Source organism: Papaver somniferum, chromosome 2 (genome assembly GCF_003573695.1).
Source record: "Papaver somniferum cultivar HN1 chromosome 2, ASM357369v1, whole genome shotgun sequence".
Classification (NCBI taxonomy): Eukaryota; Viridiplantae; Streptophyta; class Magnoliopsida; order Ranunculales; family Papaveraceae; genus Papaver; species Papaver somniferum.
In genome coordinates, this window is record NC_039359.1 from 112,994,853 (window position 1) to 113,019,422 (window position 24,570).

A 24,570-nucleotide genomic window follows, 5' to 3' on the forward strand; every position below is an offset into this window, starting at 1 on the left:
CACCATTGCCTGTTTCTAAAAGTTTCACAAATTTACTGGCCAAAACAAAGGAATTTTTGTACTGCAAAAATCAATAATCTACTCACATTTTTTTATCTTAAAATTAGGCACCAAGCAAAGTGAATAGCTAGATGGAATTGACGCTATAAACATAAAATTGTACGTAGTATAATGGATATCCAAATTTTGTAAATATATCTTAGCTCATCGCGGACTTCGTGGAAATTAATCAATGAACCTCCACCCGTGGTATAGAGCATGAAAAGTTCAAAATTCAGAACCTAATGTATCTGTAGGTTTAAAAACGTTACATTAAGTATACTTTCTTGTAAGGCCACAAAACAGAGAAGGATAAGGGTTTACCAACATGGAAAATTTGAAACCAAATTTAGAGATTAGGGTTACCTGCACAACGTAAGAAAATTAGAAAACAACAGGTAGTTAAAACAAAACATACGATGATGAACGAATAAAGAAAAGAATCGATCAACGGAGAATAAGGTTAGGTGTACTAAAAAGAATAAGAACAACTACAATTATATAAATAAAAGAATCGATCAACGGAGAATAAGGTTAGGTGTACTAAAGAGAATAAGAACAACTACAATTATATAAGGCTAATCTTATACGTGGAATTATGAGAATATTTAATACTCAATATGTAAGATGGCATAAATTTTTTTACGAATTGTATATAAATGCATTTATTCATAGTATGAAAAAAAAAGCACGTACTCCTCTCGGTAAATGTTTATCATACAATTTCAGTCAAAAAACTCAATTATTCCACATACTTAAAATACATGAATATTCCAATAAAATAAAAATTACTTTTTCTTCCACATAAAAAGAAAGTTTTTGTTTTAATCATATCCATTCAGAGACCAGTATATCTTAATGTCAGGCATCAATTCACAACGTCAAAACACTGTAAAAATCAATAAAAATAACAAAAAAAAAGAAGTCAGTAAACGCAAATAATCAGGAAAAACACGACAAGGGGTATTAAGGATAACCAAACAAACCCTAAAATCCTAACTACACAAATGAGGATAAAAAGAAGAACATAGTGTTACCTTGGTGTAGATGAAGTTGGGTTTATCGTTGTGGGTACAAATCTAAATATCACATTGGAAAAAAAAAATCAAAACCATATTTTACATATAAAAAAATCCAAACCATATTTTACATATGAAATAGTAAACTTAATTGGCTTGTTTGTTTATTTATCAAACTTTGAAAAAAGAAACCGCTAGTACATAAATCTCAAGAAGAAAGAGAAGAAGAGAGAAAGAAAAGCTTAGGGTTAGACGGAAATCATCGATACTTAAACCCGAAATTCAATACTTAAAATAAGAAATCCATATTTAGTTGGAAGAATCGACATGCAGTAAAAATGGTAAGTATCTACGCTAGCATAGAAATCTTAGATTAGTTTCTCAATTAAGATTTAACCAGCATAATAAAATGGTATCTTTTAAAACTTACTTAAATAACTCTGGGAAGATATTGAATTAATTTCGGATTTTTTTCATGCACACGAGTTTTAAATATTTTAACAAAAATAATTTCCGGATTAGATAATAGATTCGTATCATAAATCCAGTATATTTTCTAGTTTTCACAAAAGATTCTCACGGAAAATATTCGTCTAAAAATAGTTTCGTATCTTTTATTTTTTATCAAGGATCTAAGAAAAACTATTTCAAGAAACCTATTTTATTTTATTCCAAAAATATTCCCGTCCAAAATTCTACTATATGCTATTTAGTCCTGTTACGGTTTTTCCCCATAGATTTTTGTAGATTTCTAGCATTGGATATATATGTTATTTTATTTGCGGCCAATCCGAAGGTCCAAATTTTATTAAAATTATGTAAACGCGGTGTAAGAAAATCACAACACTACCGACCAATATGGAGCATCAGATTGAGCAAATTCTATTAAAAATTAACGGCCACGAAATGTAGGGGGTATTAGTTGCTTTTCCGCCAATCAGGAGTGAGGGTTTTGTTCACCGACCAATGGGAGCGGAGGTTACCGCAACTCTCAATGTAGTGTGAGAGATGGCGTGGGGTTTTTAGGTTGTTGATACGAAAGGAAATTATATTGAAGAGAAATGAATTACAATTGTTTATCCTCTTGGACACATAAAGAGATCCAAGAAGGAAAATTTCACTCCATTCTTCCTCACTAGTAACATTCCTAGCATATTTTGCTAGAGAATCTGCAACATGATTTGCATCTCTATGTACATAAGTGCAGAGCCATTCATCAAACTCTACTAATAACTCTAGACAATCCAAAATAATGTTTCTTGTTGTCCATTTTATTGAATATAAACTATCATTAATGGCTCTAATAACATTACATCAATCTCCTTCCAAGTGAAGCTTTCTAACTCCTTTTCTTTGCGCCCAGGTTACCTCCTCCATGAGTGCAAAAGCTTCTGCTTGTTCCGGATTTATGACTTTTGAATGCCAGCATCTACCTCCATTACAGTCACCTGCAAAATCACGCATTATCAATCATATTCTAATATTTTTGGTTAAGTATACAAATGAAGCATCAAAATTAACTTTAACAAAACTACTTTCAGGCATATTCCATTTTATGTTTTCCACATTTATTTCTGAGACAATCTCACTGTTATTAATATTTAATCTAAACCAAGTTGAATGTTCAGTCTTGATATTATGAACAACTTGAGAGTGTGTCAACTGTATATTATCAAAGACTTTTTTACACCTTAATTTCGAAATGTGCCATAAAAAAATGCATACCAATCCAACATGGATGCACTAATGTGTTGAGAAGTACTTATCTTGAACATATTCGGAATCCATTCCTGCACATTGACATTAGCAATTTCATCGAGAAAATTAACATCTATAGCAGACCAGACAACTTTAGCAAATTCACAATCAATGAACAAGTGTTGCATTGATTCATCAAAATTGTTACAATGAGGGCATTGTGTGCTAAAGTTATGACAAAATCTAGCCATTCTATCATTAGTGGCCAGGCAGTTACTGATACATTCCCACAGAAAATGTAGAATAGTTTGGGAAGTTCTGTTACCCAAAACATCACTTAGGTATTAGGAATGAATCCATTTTCAGCATTAGATATATACAAATTATCGATTATATTTTATTTTTATTCTTTTAAAGAAAAGAATAATCATATATACCCAAAACTAGAGAGTGCATAGGATCACTTGTGCCTTACAGATTAAAACACAATAGCATCCCAATGAAATATGATGCTTTTCAATGGCGCTAACTGAAATGTACTACCATTCAAAAACTGGTAAACCAAAAGATCAATAGAGACTTAATATGTAAAAAAAAACTATAATTATTTTCGGCTTACTCCCGAAGACTCTAGCATTCTTCTTTTTCCAGCACAACTCAAATAGTGTCATAAGACATCCGTCAGATCTTTCTATTTCTATAAGAGTGGCTACCTTTTTTCCACGCGTCAAAACCTTTATATCAATGTAGCATTCAGTTTTCCGTTAGTCGAAATCTTTGTAACAATGTAGCATTCACACACCAAGATATTTTGAAAAGGCTTGATAAAGTGGAACCACCCTTCATCGAAGTATTTGCAGTGAAAAATAAGGTGGTTTACATTCTCATTCTCATGTCTACAATGTTTTCAAGTTTAATCCTGCACTTGTATAGTTATGTGTTGTAGATTTAGAATATTGGAAGGGAGTTGTGGAAGGCGTGATGTGATTTGTAGATAGTGGTAAAAATGGTTCGATTCTCAGACTTGTGAAGGATATTAATTAGACTTAAATTCTAATATTAAAATAGAAAACTCACTAAAAATTATAGCAAACTCAATCAAAGATGATATCAATACTAAAAGAAACACTGAGGCTAAGATTCCACTATTTTCCAAGTTCAAAGTGATTGAACCAATACTTATATTTATGCAATTTTCTTGTTTAATTTGATTCTAAAATATTGCAACAAGTAGATTTTCAAAAGTAATAATTGTAAATACCAAGTATGAAGCATCAAAAGTCTTAAACCTAAGCATACTCCATCAAAATAGATCACAATCACTCAAATAAAAATCATATTCAATAATAGTTTAAGGCAAATAATCATATAGTTATTGCAAATAAAAAGATAAAATAGAATATACCACTTTTTGTTGGAAAAATAGCTTCCTCTATCGCCTCAGCAATGGGGTTTAGCTCCTCATATTAATCATGATCTCAAAATATGTGTTTGTTGCTCAAAAGATGATTAAAATAGTGAAAAGTAATAACACAGACTGTTTGCAACAGTGTATTGGTGTTGCAAAACAGCTGTTACAATGGAACTGTTACAGAAAAATTGTTGCTTTGTCGCTGATTTTAAGACCCTAGAATACGACTGCCCTGCACAACTTAATGTTCTTCAGCTGTTAAACAACGACACTGTTCTGCGACTGTTTCCTGTGTGTCAATGTTCTTCGCGTTCTTCCTCTTCAGCAGCAGCAGCAGAAACAGAGTTTGGTAAAGCTCTGATTTCTTCTTCTCTGGCTCTCCTTAGGTTCCCAAACTCTCGACACCTCTTCTATATGACCCAAGACATCTATTTATATCAAAAATACTGATTAAATCTCTCCCAAATCTTCCAAAATCTCTTTCCTTCTCTTCACGGCCAAGTTGCGGCAATTTCTTATTTTAGAACTTCTACGCGTTTCTGAGCTTTCCTTTTTATTCTAAACTCTTCCTTAGATAGATACAAATCTTTGGGAAGGATTACAGCGCTTTAATCTCTCTAAAATTCCCTAAAACAGGTCACACACGTGACTTTCCATATTTTATGTTGTGAGAAAACTCCGTCGATTGAGCCCAGTCTAATCGATTTAAACACGCATATCAGATTCCTAGACCCATAAGGAGTCTATCCTATGAAAATCAGAAGTTTAATCGACCTCAAACTCCTCCAAATCACGATTGCCAAAACTGTTCTTCATTGCACTATTTTCCCGCCAAAACCTGGTTTTTGAAATGTTGAAGATGGTTGCCCCTTATCCATAGTAGGGGTGCGATTAGAAACTGCCTGGAAATGGGATTCCCCTTATTAATTAGGTTACCCCTTATCCAAAGTGAGAGTCCGAGTAGCAAATGTCCTCCGGGTGCTTTCAGACAACTTGTCGAGCCAATTTTTTCCAAAAATGTTTATTGGCTAAAAACACCTACAAATAAATAAAACACCATAATAAGTACAAAAATGAGCCCTAACAATATATAGAATCGAGACAAATCGGACATAAAAATGTGTCTATCAAATACCCCCAAACCTATTATTTGCTAGTCCTCGAGCAAAAATAAAATATAAATAAAATCCTAACTCACTGTTGCAGGCATCGTCGAATGCATTTAGCGTATGCAATAAGCCTTTTAAACCCCTATGTGTCCCTAGTGGCGGAGTGCTGTCTCCGGAGGGCTTACCAGAGGTATACCCACAAAACCTTTATACTTCAGACCCTAGCTATCTACACAGAACCTTGGAAGGCACTAAATAATCTCCTTGGTTGGCATACTTATTGACTACAGGAGGAAGTACCCTGATGCGAAACTCCAATTGTTGTACACGAGTTTGCACTCAAGCATACTAAAATTCATATGAAGTGACAGAGCTCTACTCAGATAGTCGCACTATGGACATCAATATCTGGAGTCAAAACTAATCACATGGATAGATCAAGAAGATGGATATAGGAAAACATAAATGGTTTTGATGTTTACTAGGTGAACGGTGTTTCTCATATCTGTCTGAAGGCCTCCGCCAAAATGAACCTATCCTAATGGACTGAGATACCAGTCTGACTAATATCAGCACACTGGCATATACAAGGGTACCAGTGGTCGATAATCCTAACTCTAGGTCAACACAACTGGCATATACAAGGGTTCCAGTGGTCGACTTTATTGAATTTATTCTAGTTGGTCTGATGGTCTGGTCTTTTTTTTTTTTTTTTTTTTTTTTTGTATCTCAATCACTCTAATTCACCCTAGCATTGGTAACAACTTGAATTGTGAGCCCCACCTAATCACTTAGAGAAACATAGTTTAAAAACAAAATAAAATAAAAACAGAAGTGAAAAGGACTCAACGAGATATGGTGAAACTATCATGTTATTTCTAACACCTGAGCTCTGTGCTTTTATGAATAGACTCTTTAGATGTTGTCATTTAGTCAGATTGGTTCCTCAACTCCTACAACCAAAATGCTTCCATCCACTTAGATTGGTTAATGCCATCCTTAATAGGGATAAATTTCTAGGCTCTGGAGTTTATTTATTGCAACGAAAAGGTAACAAAAAGTTTTACCCCACCCCCAAACTTAAATCTAACATTGTCCTCAATGTTTCTAATCAAAGAACAGTACCAAAAATATAAGTAACATGAGGAAATAGTAAAGAGAGAAGTCGAAAAGATAGTACCTGGGTGAAGTGTAACAAAAAACCTACAAAAATATTATACAACACACAAAATCGCCTCGATGGTCAATCAAGGTAAACAGGGTCCTCTAAAGGGACCTCCTCAACATCACCTGTAGGAAAAGGCTCTAAAAAGGGCTTCAATCACTGACCGTTAACCTTCGAATAACTACTACCATCTGGTGTCTCAATCTCAACAGCGCCATGAGGAAAAACAGTACGGACCACAAAAGGATCGGTCCACCGAGAGCGCAACTTCCCGGGGAATATATGCAAACGAGTGTCATACAGAAGAACTTTTTGACCTGGAGAAAATGACTTTCGTAAAATATTCCTATCATGCACAAGTTTCATTTTGTTCTTATACTCCTTAGCACTATCGTATGCATCTCTACGAATCTCGTCCAACTCATTGAGCTGGAGATTTCTTTGAGCTCCTGCCTTGTCAAGTGAAAAATTTAAATTCTTAATAGCCCAATAGGCTCGATGCTCTAACTCAACAGGCAGGTGACATGCCTTTCCAAACACTAAACGATAAGGTGACATTCCAATGGGTGTCTTAAACGCAGTACGGTTAGCCCATAAGGCATCAGTAAGCCTCGACGACCAGTCTTTCCTATTTGGATTAACTGTTTTCTCTAGAATACGTTTAATTTCCCTATTGGAAACCTCTACCTGACCACTAGTCCGAGGGTGATATGGGGTTGCTACTTTATGGGTAATACATATTGTTTCATTAAAAGAACAAACAGTCTATTACAAAAGTGTGAACCTCCATCACTAATTATAGCTCGCGGCGTACCAAAACATGTAAGTATATTCTCTTTCAAAAACTGGACTACGACCATGTGGTCATTCGTTTTACACGGAACCGCCTCAACCCACTTAGACACAGAGTCTACAACGACAAGTATGTAAAGGTAACCAAACGAAATAGGATATGGACCCATAAAATCAATGCCCCACGCATCAAAGACCTCAATCACTAAAATAGGGTTCAAAGGCATCATATTTCTACGGGAAATGGTTCCTAACTTCTGGCAACGCTCACAAGAAACACAATGACTATGGGAATCTTTAAACAACGAAGGCCAGTAAAATCCACACTGCAAAATCTTAGCAGCAGTCTTCTTAGCACTAAAATGACCCCCACATGCATGTTCATGACAAAAGGAGATAGTACTAGACTGGTCACTCTCAGATACACATCTCCTAATAATCTGGTCCGGACAATACTTAAACAGATAAGGATCGTCCCAAAATAAATGCTTAACCTCGGCTGAAAACCTAGAACGATCTTGCTTACCCCAATGTTGAGGGGTTCGACCAGTAACAAGATAATTCACTATATTTTCATACCAAGGTGATTGGGAAATAGAGAACAATTGTTCATCAGGAAAGCTATCCCTTATAGGAAGGGAATCACCAGGGGAACTAATAACTAGCCTAGACAAGTGGTCTGCTACTACATTTTCTGCACCCTTTTTGTCTCTAATGTCTGGGGAAAATTCATGTAACAATAGGATCCATCTAATCAATCTAGGTTTGGTATCATTCTTAGATAAAAGGTATTTCAAAGCAGCATGATCCGTATAGATTATGATCTTAGAACCTAATAGGTAGGACCTAAACTTATCCAAGGCGAACACGATGGCTAAAAGTTCCTTCTCGGTAGTTGTGTAGTTCATTTGGGCATCATTCAGAGTTTTGCTAGCATAATAAATCACGTGAAGTAAATTGTTTTCTCGTTGTCCTAAAACGACGCCTATAGCATAATCTGAAAATCACACATAATTTCAAAGGATAGGTTCCAGTTAGGTTCCTGGACTATCGAGGCAGTACTGAGTAAAATTTTAAGCTTCTCAAAAGCCTCTAAACAAGCATCATCAAAGACAAACTTAACATCTTTTGCAAGCAAATTGCAAAGAGATCTAGAAATCAAGCTAAAATCCTTAATGAATCGACGGTAAAAACCTGCATGCCCTAGGAATGACCTAATATCTTTTACGGTTTTTGGGACCTGTAAAGTCTTAATAAGGTCAACTTTGGCTTTGTCTACCTCTATACCCTTTGAAGAGACGATGTGCCCTAATACAATTCCTGATTTAACCATGAAATGACATTTTTCCCAATTAAGCACTAAATTTTTTTCCTTACACCTAGCCAACACTAATGTCAAATGATGCAAGCACTCATCGAAAGATGAACCAAACACTGAAAAATCATCCATAAAGACCTCTAAGAACCGTTCTACCATATCAGAAAATATGCTCATCATACAACGCTGAAAAGTTGCAGGGGCATTACATAGCCCGAAAGGAATGCGCCTATACGCAAAGGTACCAAAGGGGCAGGTAAAAGTGGTTTTCTCCTGGTCTTCTGGGGAAATAACGATCTGATTATAATCGGAGTAGCCATCTAAGAGGCAATAGTGACTATGTCCAGCTAATCGCTCTAGCATTTGGTCGATAAAAGGAAGAGGAAAGTGATCCTTCCTTGTGACCTTGTTCAATTTCCTATAGTCAATACACACACGCCATCCCGTGGTCACTCGGGTTGGGATTAATTCATTATTATCATTCTGGACTACAATGATACCTGATTTCTTGGGGACAACCTGAACAGGGATGACCCACTTACTGTCTGAAATTGGGTAAATAATACCCGCATCTAACAACTTAAGAACCTCTTTTCGAACTACCTCTTTCATGTTAGGGTTCAATCGACGTTGCATCTCCCTAGAAGGTTTGGAGTCTTCCTCTAAATGAATCTGATGCACACACACAGTAGAACCTATACCCTTAATGTCTGCTATAGTCCACCCTAAAGCTTCCTTATTGTCTTGAAGTACATTTACTAGCCTACTTTCCTGATCACTATCCAAATTGGAAGCTACAATCACAGGTAAAGTCTCAGATGGGCCTAAAAACACATACTTTAGAGTATCGGGTAGTGGTTTAAGGTCCAACTTTGGGGGCTCTTCTAAAGAAGGAATTAGGGTAGTCTCAGAAACTGGTAACGGTTCGAATCTAGCTTTCTATCTATCAGTGTCTAACACAGGGGTAGAATCTAATAGAGCATTCACCTGTTCAATAGTGCTATCATCGTCAAAATCTAAACCAAAATGGGATAGACAACTTTCTAATGGGTCTTCATACAAGATATTTGGTAATGACTCTTGAACTAAGGCTTCTATCATGTTCACCTCCTCAACACATGTGCCATCTAGCTCATGAGGTTGCTTACTGACATTAAAAATGTTCATCTCCATAGTCATATTACCAAAAGATAAACTCATGACACCATTTCGACACTTAATGATCGCATTAGACGTAGCTAAAAATGGGCGATCTAAAATCACAAGTATCTGGTTCTCTGGGTCAGGGACAGGTTGGGTATCTAGGACCAGGAAATCCACTGGATAAATAAACTTGTCGACCTCAATAAGAACATCCTCGATAACACCTCGAGGGATTTTAACAGACCTATCAGCTAACTGCAGTGTCATCTGAGTAGGTTTCATTTCACCAAGTCCTAGTTGTAAGTATAAATGGAATGGCAGTAAGTTCACACTGGATGCTAAGTCAAGTAAAGCTTTTTCTACCCGGAAGTTTCCTATTGTGCAAGCAATGGTAGGAGAACCTGGGTCTTTTTACTTTGGAGTTGTGGTGTTCTGAATGATTGAACTTACGTGACTAGCTAAAAAGGCTTTCTTATGGACGCTAAGTTTTTGCGTACACATATCCTTAAGGAACTTGGCATAAGCAGGAATTTTCCTAATTGCATCTAATAAGGGAAGGTTTATGGTAACTTGCTTAAAAACCTCCACTATGTCATTAAAGTTCGATTCCTTCTTTGTTGGTACTAATAGCTGAGGAAATGGGGCTCTAGGCCTAAAATCAACCTTTCAGGAACCGAATTCACATCATCAGAAACTTTATCAGTCTCTTCAGCTACTGGTTCTGAGAGGTGATATCCTGAGGGGTGAACTACAATATGTTCACTATCGGTCATGGTTACCTTATTGTCTACAACTCTACCACTTCTTAGGGTTCTAACAGCATTCAATTGATTCGATGGTTTTGCACCTAATTCATGAACTCCTCTAGGGTTGGGTTGTGTTTGACTAGGAAACTTACCTTTTTCTCTCAAAGAATCACTTGTCAGACCAACCTGGATTTTTAACTCGGAAATAACCTGACTATTTTCTTGTCCTATCCTGTTACTATCTTGTAGACTCTGTTCTACAGATAACTGGAATTTTGCAGTTTGCTGAGTTAACAAGGCGAGAGATTCCTCTAAACTTAGGATTTTCTTATCTGACTGATTCTGAAACTGAGCTAGTCCTGAAGGATTCTTAGTATAGCCAAAACCTGGGGGAGCATTAGAATTACTAAACTGACCTTGACTTTGGCCCTTAGACCAGGAAAGGTTCGGATGGTTTCTCCAACCAGGATTATAGGTTTCTAAATATGGGTCAATCTTTTGACGGTTATCAAATCTAGTGTTATTATAAAGAGCATTGTCCTGCTCTTCAATATTCTTGCCTTCCCAAAAAGGCTCCACTTTACCACTAGTCTGGCCCACTTCTAAGGCTTCTAACCTTTTTGCTATAGCAGCAATTTTGGCATCTGATTCATAGCCTCCTTCTACCCTATTAACGTTTCCTCTACTTAAAAGAATTGTTTTCTGGGGTGCCCTATTATTTTCCCATTGCTGGGTTTTTTCGGTGATTTCATCAAAAAATTCCATCGCCGCATCAACAGTTTGGTTTTCAAATCCACCAGTGCATAGAGACTCAACCATGGTCGTTGTGGAATAATCTAAACCCTCATAAAGGATCTGAACTAGCCTAACCTTTTCTAAACCATGATGAGGACACTGGGATAATAAATCATTGAACCTTTCCAAATACCTATATAAAGATTCTCCCTCTTGTTGTGAAAATGTGCATATTTGCGTCCTAATAGACGATGTTTTGTGCCTAGGGAAAAACTTATTGAAAAAGGCAGATGTAAGTTGTTCATATGTCTCAATTGACTCGGAGTCCAAACTAAACACCCACGACTTGGCCTTATTTTTCAGGGAAAATGGGAATAACCTAAGTTTCAAAGCATCATCATCTAAGCCTCTAATTCTTAGAGTACTATAAATTTCCTCAAAATCCCTAACATGGTAATAAGGGTTTCCATTTTCTTTCCCTCAAAAGATTGGGAGCATATGTAAGGTCCCAGGTTTCATTTTATAGGGTACCTCCGTTTCAGCTAACTTAATACACGAAGGACGGGTAGTCCTAGTTGGATTCAACAAAGCTTTCAAAGTTGCCATTTCTGGCGCTATCGGAGCAACAAGAATTCTCTCCTCAGTCAAAGAACGTTCAAAAACAGACTCTTCAAAAGCCGGACTTTCTAGATTAAGGTAATCGAGACGCTTCGAACTACTAGGTTTCTCTTTAACAAATCTACCTAGTGCGTCTCTTTTACGTTCAGGCATACAATAGAATTTTCTAAATCGGAAGGGTAAGCAAACACAGATCAAGGCCGACTCAACCAAATCAAACCTATTGATTTCTAGCAAACAAAAAGCATGATGGCTCCACTTATATTGTTTCTAGACCAGCTTCTAATCCTTCGAACGGGAATTCGTTACAATTTAAGCAAACCCCTCTGGAATCAATCCGAGTTAACGTAATTTGAATAGAGGCGAGGGAAGCTCGGTGGAGCTTTGATACCCAAGGCCTCACTGGTATTACAAGGCGGCGCAGTCACGCATTCAACTTACAGAAACCGTCAAGAACTTCGAAGTATGCTTAAAAGAGTAACCAATATTTTTCGAATGACTTTCCTGTTAAGCTCGTTACCTTATCGGTCTCGTTCTAGTCAAAAAATTTAGGCTTAGGTTCGCGTAGGTTACGTGTTCCTAAAGCGGGTAAGAAGAGAACGGTGATGAAATCCGAACCCTTATCTTGTATGGCCAGGCCTTGCCCTTTACTAGAAAAATAAATGTCTGTATTCAGTCCTCAACATTTATGCATACGAAGGAGTCCAGTAACTCGCTGACAGGGGATTCGTGAGTGTTTAGAATCTTACCTCCCGTTCCAGACAGGGGATGAATCGGTTGTAGTCGACTCGAGCCACTGACTCCGATGTCTAGTGTACGAACCCAAGGTGCAGAGACAATATCGTAATTGTCCTCCTTCTCTGCAAACAGTTTATATTTAAAGTACCCTTCCGTAGGGTAATAAAAAAATGTCCCAAAGTCCAAAAGTCCAAAAGTCCAAAAAAATAAAGAAAAATTACAAAAATAATAAACCCTAATACAGTTTTGTTTTGTTTTTTTTTTGTTTTTTTTAAATAAAATAAACAAACCCTAAACTAAAATTGTCTAAAATAAAATTGTCTTCTTTTCTGTTCTTTTTGCTTAAATCTTTAGCTCCAAGTCTTTATGAAATCACCAAACTCCTTGGCTCAATTTTCTTTATGATCCAGAACCTGTAGACACAAGATAAATACCCAAAAAAATAAAAAAGGACAAAAATAATAATAAAATAAAATAAATCTAAAACCCTAAAAACAAGTCCGCGCCGGCGGCGCCAAAAATTGATGTGATTTGTAGATAGTGGTAAAAGTGGTTCGATTCTCAGACTTGTGAAGGATATTAATTAGACTTAAATTATAATATTAAAATAGAAAACTCACTAAAAATTATAGCAAACTCAATCAAAGATGATATCAATACTAAAAGAAACACTAAGGCTAAGATTCCACTATTTTCCAAGTTCAAAGTGATTGAACCAATACTTATATTTATGCAATTTTCTTGTTTAATTTGATTCTAAAATATTGCAACAAGTAGATTTTCAAAAGTAATAATTGTAAGTACCAAGTATGAAGCATCAAAAGTCTTAAACCTAAGCATACTCCATCAAAATAGATCACAATCACTCAAATAAAAATCATATTCAATAATAGTTTAAGGAAAATAATCATATAATTATTGCAAATAAAAAGATAAAATAGAATATACCACTTTTTGTTGGAAAAATAGCTTCCTCTATCGCCTCAGCAATGGGGTTTAGCTCCTCATATTAATCATGATCTCAAAATATGTGTTTGTTGCTCAAAAGATGATTAAAATAGTGAAAAGTAATAACACAGACTGTTTGCAACAGTGTGTTGGTGTTGCAAAACAGCTGTTACAATGAAACTGTTACAGAAAAATTGTTGCTTTGTCGCTGATTTTAAGATCATAGAATACGACTGCCCTGCACAGCTTAATGTTCTTCAGCTGTTAAACAACGACACTGTTCTGCGACTGTTTCCCGTGCGTCAATGTTCTTCGCGTTCTTCCTCTTCAGCAGCAGCAGCAGAAACAGAGTTTGGTAAAGCTCCGATTTCTTCTTCTCTGGCTCTCCTTAGGTTCCCAAACTCTCGACACGTCTTCTATATGACCCAAGACATCTATTTATATCAAAAATACCGATTAAAACGGCCAAGTTGCGGAAATTTCTTGTTTTAGAATTTCTACGCGTTTCTGAGCTTTCCTTTTTATTCTAAACTCTTCCTTAGATAGACACAAATCTTTGGGAAGGTTTACAACGCTTTAATCTCTCTAAAATTACCTAAAACAGGTCACATACGTGACTTTCCATATTTTATGTTGTGAGAAAAAATCATCGATTGAGCCCAGTATAATCGATTTAAACACCCATATCAGATTCCTAGACCCATACGAAAATCAGAGGTTTAATCGACCTCAAACTCCTCCAAATCACGATTTCCAAAACTGTTCTTCACTGCACTATTTTCCCACCAAAACATGGTTTTTGAAATGTTGAAGATGGTTGCCCCTTATCCATAGTAGGGGTACGATTAGCAACTGCCTGGAAATGGGATTCCCCTTATTAATTAGGTTACCCCTTATCCAAAGTGAGAGTCCGAATATCAAATATCCTCCGGGTGCTTTCAGACAACTTTTCGAGCCAATTTTTTCCAAAAATGTTTATTGGCCAAAAACACCTACAAATAAATAAAACACCATAATAAGTACAAAAATGAGCCCTAACAATATATAGAATCGAGACAAATCGGACACAAAAATGTGTCTATCAAGGCATACCATAAGAGAACTGATATTCTTGGAAGGATTTTCTTCTTCTGTAGATGCTATGAGAAATCCAAAGAAGGACTTGGTACCATGTTGAATATATCATAACATTCCTTGTTTAAGAATTTCTCTTTTATACTTGCAAATCAAACTTCAAGTCATTTGGTGTAGATAAACCTGAAGGTTGGGTAATTAATCTCATCTCTAAGCTCTTGGGGTTTTCCATACGATGTACGTTGAGTTACTAGTCACTTGATGAGTCTATGCACTTTACATTGAAGATCTATTTGGTGCCAGCTTTTTAATATACCACTACGAAAGGATCTTTAAGTGACTGTTTTTACTGAAAAAACGGGGGTCTAACAACCACACCCAATATTTCGTTTGGGAAATCTGTACTGACTAACTCCAATAAATTCCAAGAGAATCAACTAGACAGTCAGACTCAATCAAGGAAAATATATCCAAGAGTTATATCTCAACTTCTCAAATCAATCTGCAATCGAACGGATAGGAATGTGTGAGACAGATAAATATGAGAAATAACTTGGATGGTAACAAAGACCAATATCCAAGCGTCAATCAATTTCAATTAACAGCCAAAGGTTGGATTTACCAATGGATTGAACTATGCATAACCTGTGATAATTTTCAATCATATATAAAATATAATGTGGAAAAGAAATAACACAGACACAAGAAGTTTTGTTAACGAGGAAACCGAAAATGCAGAAAAACCCCGGGACCTAGTACAAATTTGAACATCACATTGTATTAAGCCGCTATAGGCTCTAGCCTACTACAAGTTAACTTCGGACTAGAATGTAGTTGAGCCATAACCAATCTCACACTGATTAAGGTACAGTCGCGTTCCTTATGCCTCTGAATCCCAACAAGACTCTACGCACTTGATTCTATTAGCTGATCTCACCCACAACTAAGAGTTGCTACGACCCAAAGTCGCCGACTTGATAAACAAATCTGTCTCACACATAAAAGTCTATTAGAATAGATAAATCTGTCTCCCAAAGAAATACCTACGAAGTTTTTGTTACATCTTTTGATAAATCAAGGTGAACATGAACCAATTGGTACACTGGACTTATATTCCCGAAGAACGGCCTAGTAATATCAATCACCTCATAATAATCTTAATCGTATGGTAGCGAAAAAAGATATTATGGAATCACAAACGATGAGACAAAGATGTTTATGACTACTTTTTATCTTACCTATCAAAGATTAAATCTCGAGCAAATCTTAGAGAAGATAGTACTCAATACGATAAAACAAAGTAAGATCAAAACACACAACTACAAAGAAAATAGTTGGGTCTGGCTTCGAAATCCCAATGAAGTCTTTAAGTCATTAACCTATAAAGGTTTTAGTAAAAACCTAGGTTAAAAGAGAATTGACTCTAGTTGCAACTAGTATTACACAGGAGGTGTGGAATTAGGTTTCCCAGTTGTTGTAGTTCTCCCTTATATAGTCTTCAAATCAGGGTTTGCAATCAATGCTACCTTGGTAAAAAAGCATTCAATATTCATCGTTAGATGAAAACCTGACTAGATTCAAGCTAATATCTTTCAACCGTTAGATTGAACTTAGCTTGTCACACACAGATGAAATGTGCCTTCATTTAGATATAGGTAACCGTACCTTAAACGCGTACACTTAGTTGGCTCAACAATAGTTAACCGAAGTTAGCCATTCGAAAACTTTCTTATCAACCTTGTTCATCTTTATTACAACTAGGATCAAATGACTCAAATGAAACTAGTTATATAGTTGTTCAATTGTTTATATTCTCATTAAAGTATACAATACACAATTGAAGCAAAATCGATTTTGATTCACTCGAATCAATTCATGAACATTATAGCCACGGTTTTCAAAAGATTGCATTCCGTATTATATAAATGTATTTGTCCATGAAAAAACCGATTTTAGAACTTAACCCACTCTATGCAAACGGGTACGCATACTTAGAGTTCCGGACTTGGTCTGTCCGTCAGTATGCGAACGGGTACGCACACCGTCATTCACGACCGAACTTAGTTGAATTATTATGCAAACAGGTACGTATACTAAATTCCCGGACTTGAGATGTTAAGCCAGATCGCATACTGGTATGCATACTAAGTCCCCGGACTTCAACTGTTAAACCAGTACACTTGGTTGGCCCAACAATAGTTAACCGACGTTAGCCGTATGAACACTTTCATATCAATGTTGTTCATCTGAATCATAACTAGTTCAAATGACTCAAATGAAACTAGTTATAGAGTTGTTCAGTTGCTTATATTCTCATAGAAGTACACAAGACACAACTGAAGCAAAATCAATTTTGATTCACTCAAATCAATTCATGAACATCATAGCCACGGTTTCCAAAAAACTGTGTTCCTTATTATATAAATGTATTTGTTCATTAACAAACCGATTTTAGAACTTAACCCACTCAATTATGCAAACGGGTACCCATACTTAGAGTTCCAGACTTGGTCTGTCCGTCAGTATGCGAACGGGTACGCATACTGATGCATGCCGTGAGAGCAACAAATTAATAAAGATATTTCCCACTAATTAACTGGTAATACAGCGGTAATAAGAGATCGTTCCCACAAAGAGCTGTGTAATTGATGGGTTATTTGCAGCAAGATAAAGTAAAAGACAAAGGGGGATTGGTTGTAAGATAAATATAAAGACAATAATAAAGAAAAGATATGATCAAGGAATCCTTCGCCGTTACCAAGCGTTAACAGGATTAGAATACTTATCTATTGTTCATAAGAACCATTCATCACCAACCGTAGAATAACAACTAGCTTAGTGTTATCCCCAAAACTCCTATTACCACGGATACGGAAGCTCTCCAATATCATATTCTATTCAACCGAACCACCAAGTAGTAGCTCACTCAAGGTGTAATCCAATCGAGTGCTTTAGGTTTTGTGAATTAGGTTAATCCCAATAGTTAAACTCTTAGCTCAAGGTTTACTTGCTGTTGTTGTTTTCACACACGATTCTTCCACAGAATACCTCTGTAAGGTCTCGAGATTTCTACTTGTGTAGAGAGTTATTCGACGATTACTTATCTCCTAACTTCTACTAGCGATAGAACGATCAATAGATCAATCTAGCTGCACTCCAAATCAATCTAAGAATCACTCATAAACCCTAGATATGGTAAAAATAAACGATGATGATAAAAATTATCAATAGATTTGTATTAATAATAAAGCTTCCCGCTTAGAACATCGAATTCATCCTTAATCAACAAAGGATTTAGATACTCATATTACAAAGAAGATGAATAATGGTGGTTTCCCCCTAAAGGGGTAAACCCTAGGTTTTGATATAGAACTTGTGATACTAGATGATCGATCGATAATGTTTCATTCATGACCTAATACCTCCTTTTATAGGTTTACATTGCTTGGCCTTCAAGTATTTAGTTCGGTTCAAGAACCCGACCGGAAAATACGACATAAGGACCCCAAACGTGACCTTAGGCCTTCACAAGTATGCATACCCGTTTGAATACTTGTTAAGTATGCGTACCGGTATGCGTACCTCAAATTCCAGCAGAAATTCGAACTAAGTATGCGTACCCGTTTGCATACTTGCTTGTCTACGTTATTGGATAAAACGCTTGTTTTGGCCACAACTTCTTCGTCCGAATTCAGAATGACCTCATTATTTTTGAATTATTTTCCTATTTCAATTATCTTCAAGATGGTGATGAGAAATCCGTAATTTGAATGAGTTAAGATCGGTCTTTGGCCTGTGTCTTGATTTTGAGCGTTTTGCTCCTTCGTCGCACTTCTTCCACTACTATTGTACTTGGGCACTTGGATACTTGGAATACTTATCTTCTTAGATCCTTTTAGCACTTTGTATCTCCTTTTTGGATGATTCATCTAATAGAGGCAAATAAGAGAAAACAAGAGTAATAATACGAATAGATGCAACAATAATAGCTAAAACAAGTATGGAATTGACACTAAAATCATATAAATTATGCACTTAACAAAATTTGATACGTGTCGTGAGAGCAACAAATTAATAAAGATATTTTCCACTAATTAACTGGTAATACCGCGGTAGTAAGAGATCGTTCCCACAAAGAGCTGTGTAATTGATGGGTTATTTGCAGCAAGATAAAGAAAAAGACAAAGGGAGATTGGTTGTAAGATAAATATAAAGACAATAATAAAGAAAAGATATGATCAAGGAATCCTTCGACGTTACCAAGCGTTAACAGGATTAGAATACTTATCTATTGTTCGTAAGAACCATTCATCACCAACCGTAGAATAACAACTAGCTTAGTGTTATCCCCAAAACTCCTATTACCACGGATACAAAAGCTCTCCAATATCAGATTCTATTCAACAGAACCACCAAGTAGTAGCTCACTCAAGGTGTAATCCAATCGAATGTTTTAGGTTTTGTGAATTAGGTTAATCCCAGTAGTTAAACTCTTAGCTCAAGGTTTACTTGTTGGTGTTGTTTTCACACACGATTCCTACACAGAATCCCTCTATAAGGTCTCGAGATTTCTACTTGTGTAGAGAGTTATTCGACGATTATTTATCTCCTAACTTCTACTAGCGATAGAACGATCAATAGATCAATCTAGCTGCACTCCAAATCAATCTAATAATCACTCATAAACCCTAGATATGGTAAAAACAAACGACGATGATAAAAATTATCAATAGATTTGTATTAATAATAAAGCTTCACGCTTAGAACATTGAATTCATCCTTAATCAACAAAGGATTTAGATACTCATATTACAAAGAAGATGAATAATGGTGGTTTCCCCCTAAAGGGGTAAACCCTAGGTTTTGATATATAACTTGTGATATGAGATGATCGATCGATAATGTTTCATTCATGACATAATACCTCCTTTTATAGGTTTACATTGCTTGGCCTTCAAGTATTTAGTTCGGTTCAAGAACCCGACCCGAAAATACGACATAAGGACCCCAAACGTGACCTTAGTCCTTCACAAGTATGCATACCCGTTTGCATACTTGTTAAGTATACCGGAATTCATACCTCAAATTCCAGCATAAATTTTCGGAACTAAGTATGCGTACCCGTTTGCATACTTGCTTGCCTTCGGTATTAGATAAAAAGCTTTTTTTGGCCACAACTTCTTCGTCCGAACTCGGGATGACCTCATTCTTTTTGAATTCTTTTCCTCTTTCAATTCTCTTCAAGATGGTGATGAGAAATCCTTAAGTTGAATGAGTTAAGATCGGTCTTTGGACCGTGTCTTGATTTTGAGCGTTTTGCTCCTTTTCGTCGCACTTCTTCCACTACTCTTGGACTTGGGCACTTGGATAATTGGAATACTTATCTTCTTAGCTCCTTTTTGCACTTTGTAGATCCTTTTTGGATGATTCATCTAATAGAGGTAAATAAGAGAAATCAATAGTAATAATACGAATAAATGCAAGAATAATAGCTAAAACAAGTATGGAATGGACACTAAAATCATATGAATTATGCACTTATCACATACTGTCGTTCACGACCGAACTTGGTTGAATTAGTAAGCAAACGGGTACGCATACGAAATTCCCGGACTTGAGCTGTTAAGCCAGTACGCATACTGGTATGCGTACTAAGTCCCTGGACTTCAACTGTTAAACCAGTACACGTACGGGTATGCATACTATGGTTCCCGGACTTGGAGTAAATTACAACAGTTAGCATACAAGTACGCATATTGTGTTATATCCAATCAATGGGTAATTGTTATAAACTCCATTTTAATCATTGACACATTCTTGGAAGACGGGAATAGCTGTCTCACACAAACTATTAGCTTCAAAGCAATTTTCAAGTGATCAATAGATCAATACGAAACATTCCGAGTCTACATCAAATGACTGTCTCACACAAATCATGTAAGATGTTACCAGGCGATTTTCACATGATCATCTTTTGACTTTCGTCAAGAATAAAAGATGAACTTGGTTAAAGCGAAAGATTACCAACACATATTTCGAGAAATATGTAAGCGAGTTAAACTCAACTCGAAATATCAAATGTGTATAAAGTAAAGTCTATATAGTTATACGACTTTTTTATCAATAGGAGAGAGAATAGAAATAGACTTCTGAGTGATATATGAGTTCAAGTCTCCATATACCTTTTGTTATGACGTTCCATAAGCTCCCCTTAGTAGTTCTTCGTCTTCAATCGATGAACTCCATGAAGTCTAAATCTCAACTACACATTATATCCTAATCTGAGACATAGCTATCAGTAGACTAGAAATCAAGAATTATAGTTTTGACAACTAAACTTGACAAATAAGCTTGAGATAGCAACGCTTGCGATTTCGACCGAGCAATGCTCCAACAATCTCCCCTTTTGTCAGTTTTAGTAACAAATCTATCAATACATATGGATTACAAATTAAATAAACTTTGTAGCTTCTCATCCAAATTCTTGATATCCTTGGTTCTTCAACATTACTCGAAATCTTCGTCACTTCCAAGTACTTTAGTGATTCTGAACGTGTTCAACTCAGCGTATAGTTATTGAAGATCCCTAGCCATAACAATAAGAAAATCATTGTTTTCAAAGTTCACAACATCAAAGTTCAATTATACCACAACTTTGACAATAATATTACGGTGATATGTATCAGTCCCCCTTAGTCAATACTTCATCTGTTAGCATACAAGTACGCATGCTGTGCTATATCCAATCAATGTTTAATCGTTCTAAACCCCATTTTAATCATTGAAACATTCTTGGAAGATAAGAATAACTGTCTCACCCAAACTATTAGCTTCGAAGAAATTTTTAAGTGATCAATTGATCAATACGAAATATTCCGAGTCTACATCAAATGACTGTCTCACGCAAATCATGTAATATGTTACCAGACGATTTTCACATGATCATCTTTTGACTTTCGTCAAAAATAAAAGATGAACTTGGTTAAAGCGAAAGATTACCAACACATATTTCGAGAAATATGTAAGCGAGTTAAACTCAACTCGAAATATCAAATGTGTATAAAGTAAAGTCTACATAGCTATACGCCTTTTGTCTCAATAGGATATAGAATAGAAATAGACTTATGAGTGATAGATGAGTTCAAGTCTCCACATACCTTTTGTTGATGAAGTTCCACAAGCTCCCCTTAGTAGTTCTTCGTCTTCAATCGATGAACCATGTGAAGTCTAAAGCTCAACTACACATTCTATCCTAATCCGAGACATAGCTATAAGTAGACTAGAAATCAAGACTTATAGTTTTGACAACTAAAATTGACAAACAATCTTGAGATAACAATGCTTGCGAGTTCGACCGACCAGTGCTCTAACAATTACCTCCAATTAACATGTCAGAAATATAATCCTTCGTATTTTCCTATCTTTATATTTAAATATAGCAATATTACCTTCTTGCACTCACGACCCCTTTTCCTTGTAGTATAGTCATGTCTGCTGAAATTAATGCATCTTCTTTTAAGAAAGTTTGTCTCGGATTACTTTTCTCCAAAATTGGTTTATATTCTTGGGAATATCTCCGAATCCCTTTAGACATGAGTGCTCAGTTTATATTCCTTAAATTCCTTATTCTGAATCCTTTTTTCTTCTTGCAATTGTTTACCATGGAATTAACCCAATTTATTTTCTTTTTTTTCCAAATAAGAATCTTCCCATACTTTTATTCACGGTCATATCTACTCGAGATGGAAAAAAGCGATGGGCCACACCTATTATGTGCTATCATCATTACTATCCTAGCACTAGCAAGACAAAGTTGGATCAACCCATCGCTCGCCAAAGTAGTTTAAATTGCTCATCAATCATACTCGGTTAGGGAGCAAGGAGTGAGGACTTGGAACTCGCCAAAATTTAGCCTGGTACTCGGATATACTTATTAGATACTTAGAGTCACGATGCTCATATATATTGTCGTTAAAATAAAAACTACGAAAAATCGGTTATGTTAATCAAAACTCGGGAAAATTGGATGTGGAACTTCAAAATTCAGGAAAATCGGACTTGGAAAATTTGAAATTAGTGAGGAATTGTCGATCGCCTCGACAAACTAGCGAGTAGCAGGTACTCGATGGAAAATTGACCTTGCATAGTGATTGTAATTACTTTGCTGCCAGCTATGGGATCGTCCCATCGTTGGCGCATATACTATATCTTTACGTATATTGCACTATAAAATCCATCCCAACTCTAGCTTACCTTCCTATACTGGAACCCAACGGTGGCATTCCCATTTGATGCCTCATTTGCTCGATGTGTCGTGCGTATATATTATTTGTTTTACACCTAAAACACCAGTAAAGGATTTTTTTTTTGTTTCATATAGATATTTTGTTTCCATTATAATAGCTTATTTTCCATGTTTTCAATGACCGAATCTCATATTAAGTAATTTGTTAAGAAAAGTTTTGTGTCCAACTCCAGCGTTGCAGCCTATTTTTTTTATCCAATTTTAATCAAGGAGCTCTTTGTTCAATTTCAGACCTGTCAAGGTTTCAAACACCATGAATGATCTTACCATATTATTCTCTGCATTTAGGAAGATGATTATGTCATCATCAAATTTTAAATGCGATAGGAAAATCCCTTCATCAGTCATTGTGAAGTTGTTTAGTTAGTATTTTCACAACTACCAAGAATGGTAAAGGAAGCAATGGGTTTCTTTGCCTCATCCCTTTGATTGTTTGAATTTTAATAAAGAATTTCCATCTACCAGCACAACTAAACCTATTATTTGACATATCGTTTCCAAACGCCAAATATAACGAATCATTCAAATGACACAACTTGATGTCAAGTCGATGCTCTACCAAACACAAGAGAGTGTGATTATCGAGCGCGACCTAAAAACTTACTTGATGCAAGACTCACTCTAAGATTAAGCCATGGACGACGTCCTATCTGAAATAGAGTTCCACGCTCAAATATTGAAGCTCTGTTTATATCGGCTCAATCTGGATATAACTTGACCCTGCCATTAAGAATATTTTCATAATGGGTCTGAGTTTCCCATATAATTTTTTTTTTTGCTTTTAGCATTATCATTTGTAGGCTTTAGGTATATTACCTATTTTGGTTTGAGAAAGAGAGGCTCCAAATTGACTAATCTTAACAAATTCAGAACTGGACAAACGTTATGCAATACCTGCACCTTTTGCATGGCGCATGCTCAAAGATGCGTCATTGGCATGAGATAAAGCTTCTTATCAAGCTTGTGTTGTGCTTTAAGGGCATGTTGTCCCAGGACGGAATGTTGCACCAACATGGTGCATTAGCCAGTTGAAGGTTGGCTAAGCGCAGTATAACACCATCATGGTTCTTCATGCCACTGCGAGGCTAGCAAGTGCAGTATTGCACCATCATGGTGTCATATTCAAGTTGGCTATCGGGCCTGAACCTCATAATGCACAATCGTGATGCATTACTCGAGGGTACATGGAAACAACCATAAATAGTGAAGCAAGCGTGTCAAAGTGTTCCCAAACTTTTAGTTGTAGAAGTGTAGATAAGACATATATAGGGAGCGATAGTTGGTTGAAGATGCATATAGTGGAAATGCACCAATAGTTTTGTAGCATAGCCAATAAAGTTTATATGATGCGTAAGCATCATTGTGGCATGGATTAGCCAAGAGAACTTTATGATCTTTTGGCATTATCATTACGACGTTGCGAACTAAGATTGCACCATCATGGTGCAACACGAAAGAAATGCCAATGATGTACACTCTTGCGCATCATTTGCAAAGGACCCTTTAATTTGGCATACACGGAATAGGTATTTGCTTGGTATTTGGCTTTGCAACATGAGTTGGCTTTAGTTTCTTGTCCCGATGTGGGTGAACTAAGGTCAGTGCTTGATCCCTTCAAGGTACGAAGAAGTGTACGCGTAGGTAGCCGGAATGAGTTGCAACATTGATGGTCCAACACTTTGTTGCTCATATCATATAATTTTGAGGTGATT

At 36.2% G+C, this 24,570-nt stretch overlaps 1 pseudogene; it reads left to right on the forward strand.

Moving 5' to 3' along the window:
- Positions 1–11,317: 11,317 nt before the first annotated feature.
- Positions 11,318–11,417, forward strand: LOC113354699 (annotated as a pseudogene).
- The last annotated feature ends 13,153 nt before the right edge of the window (positions 11,418–24,570 follow it).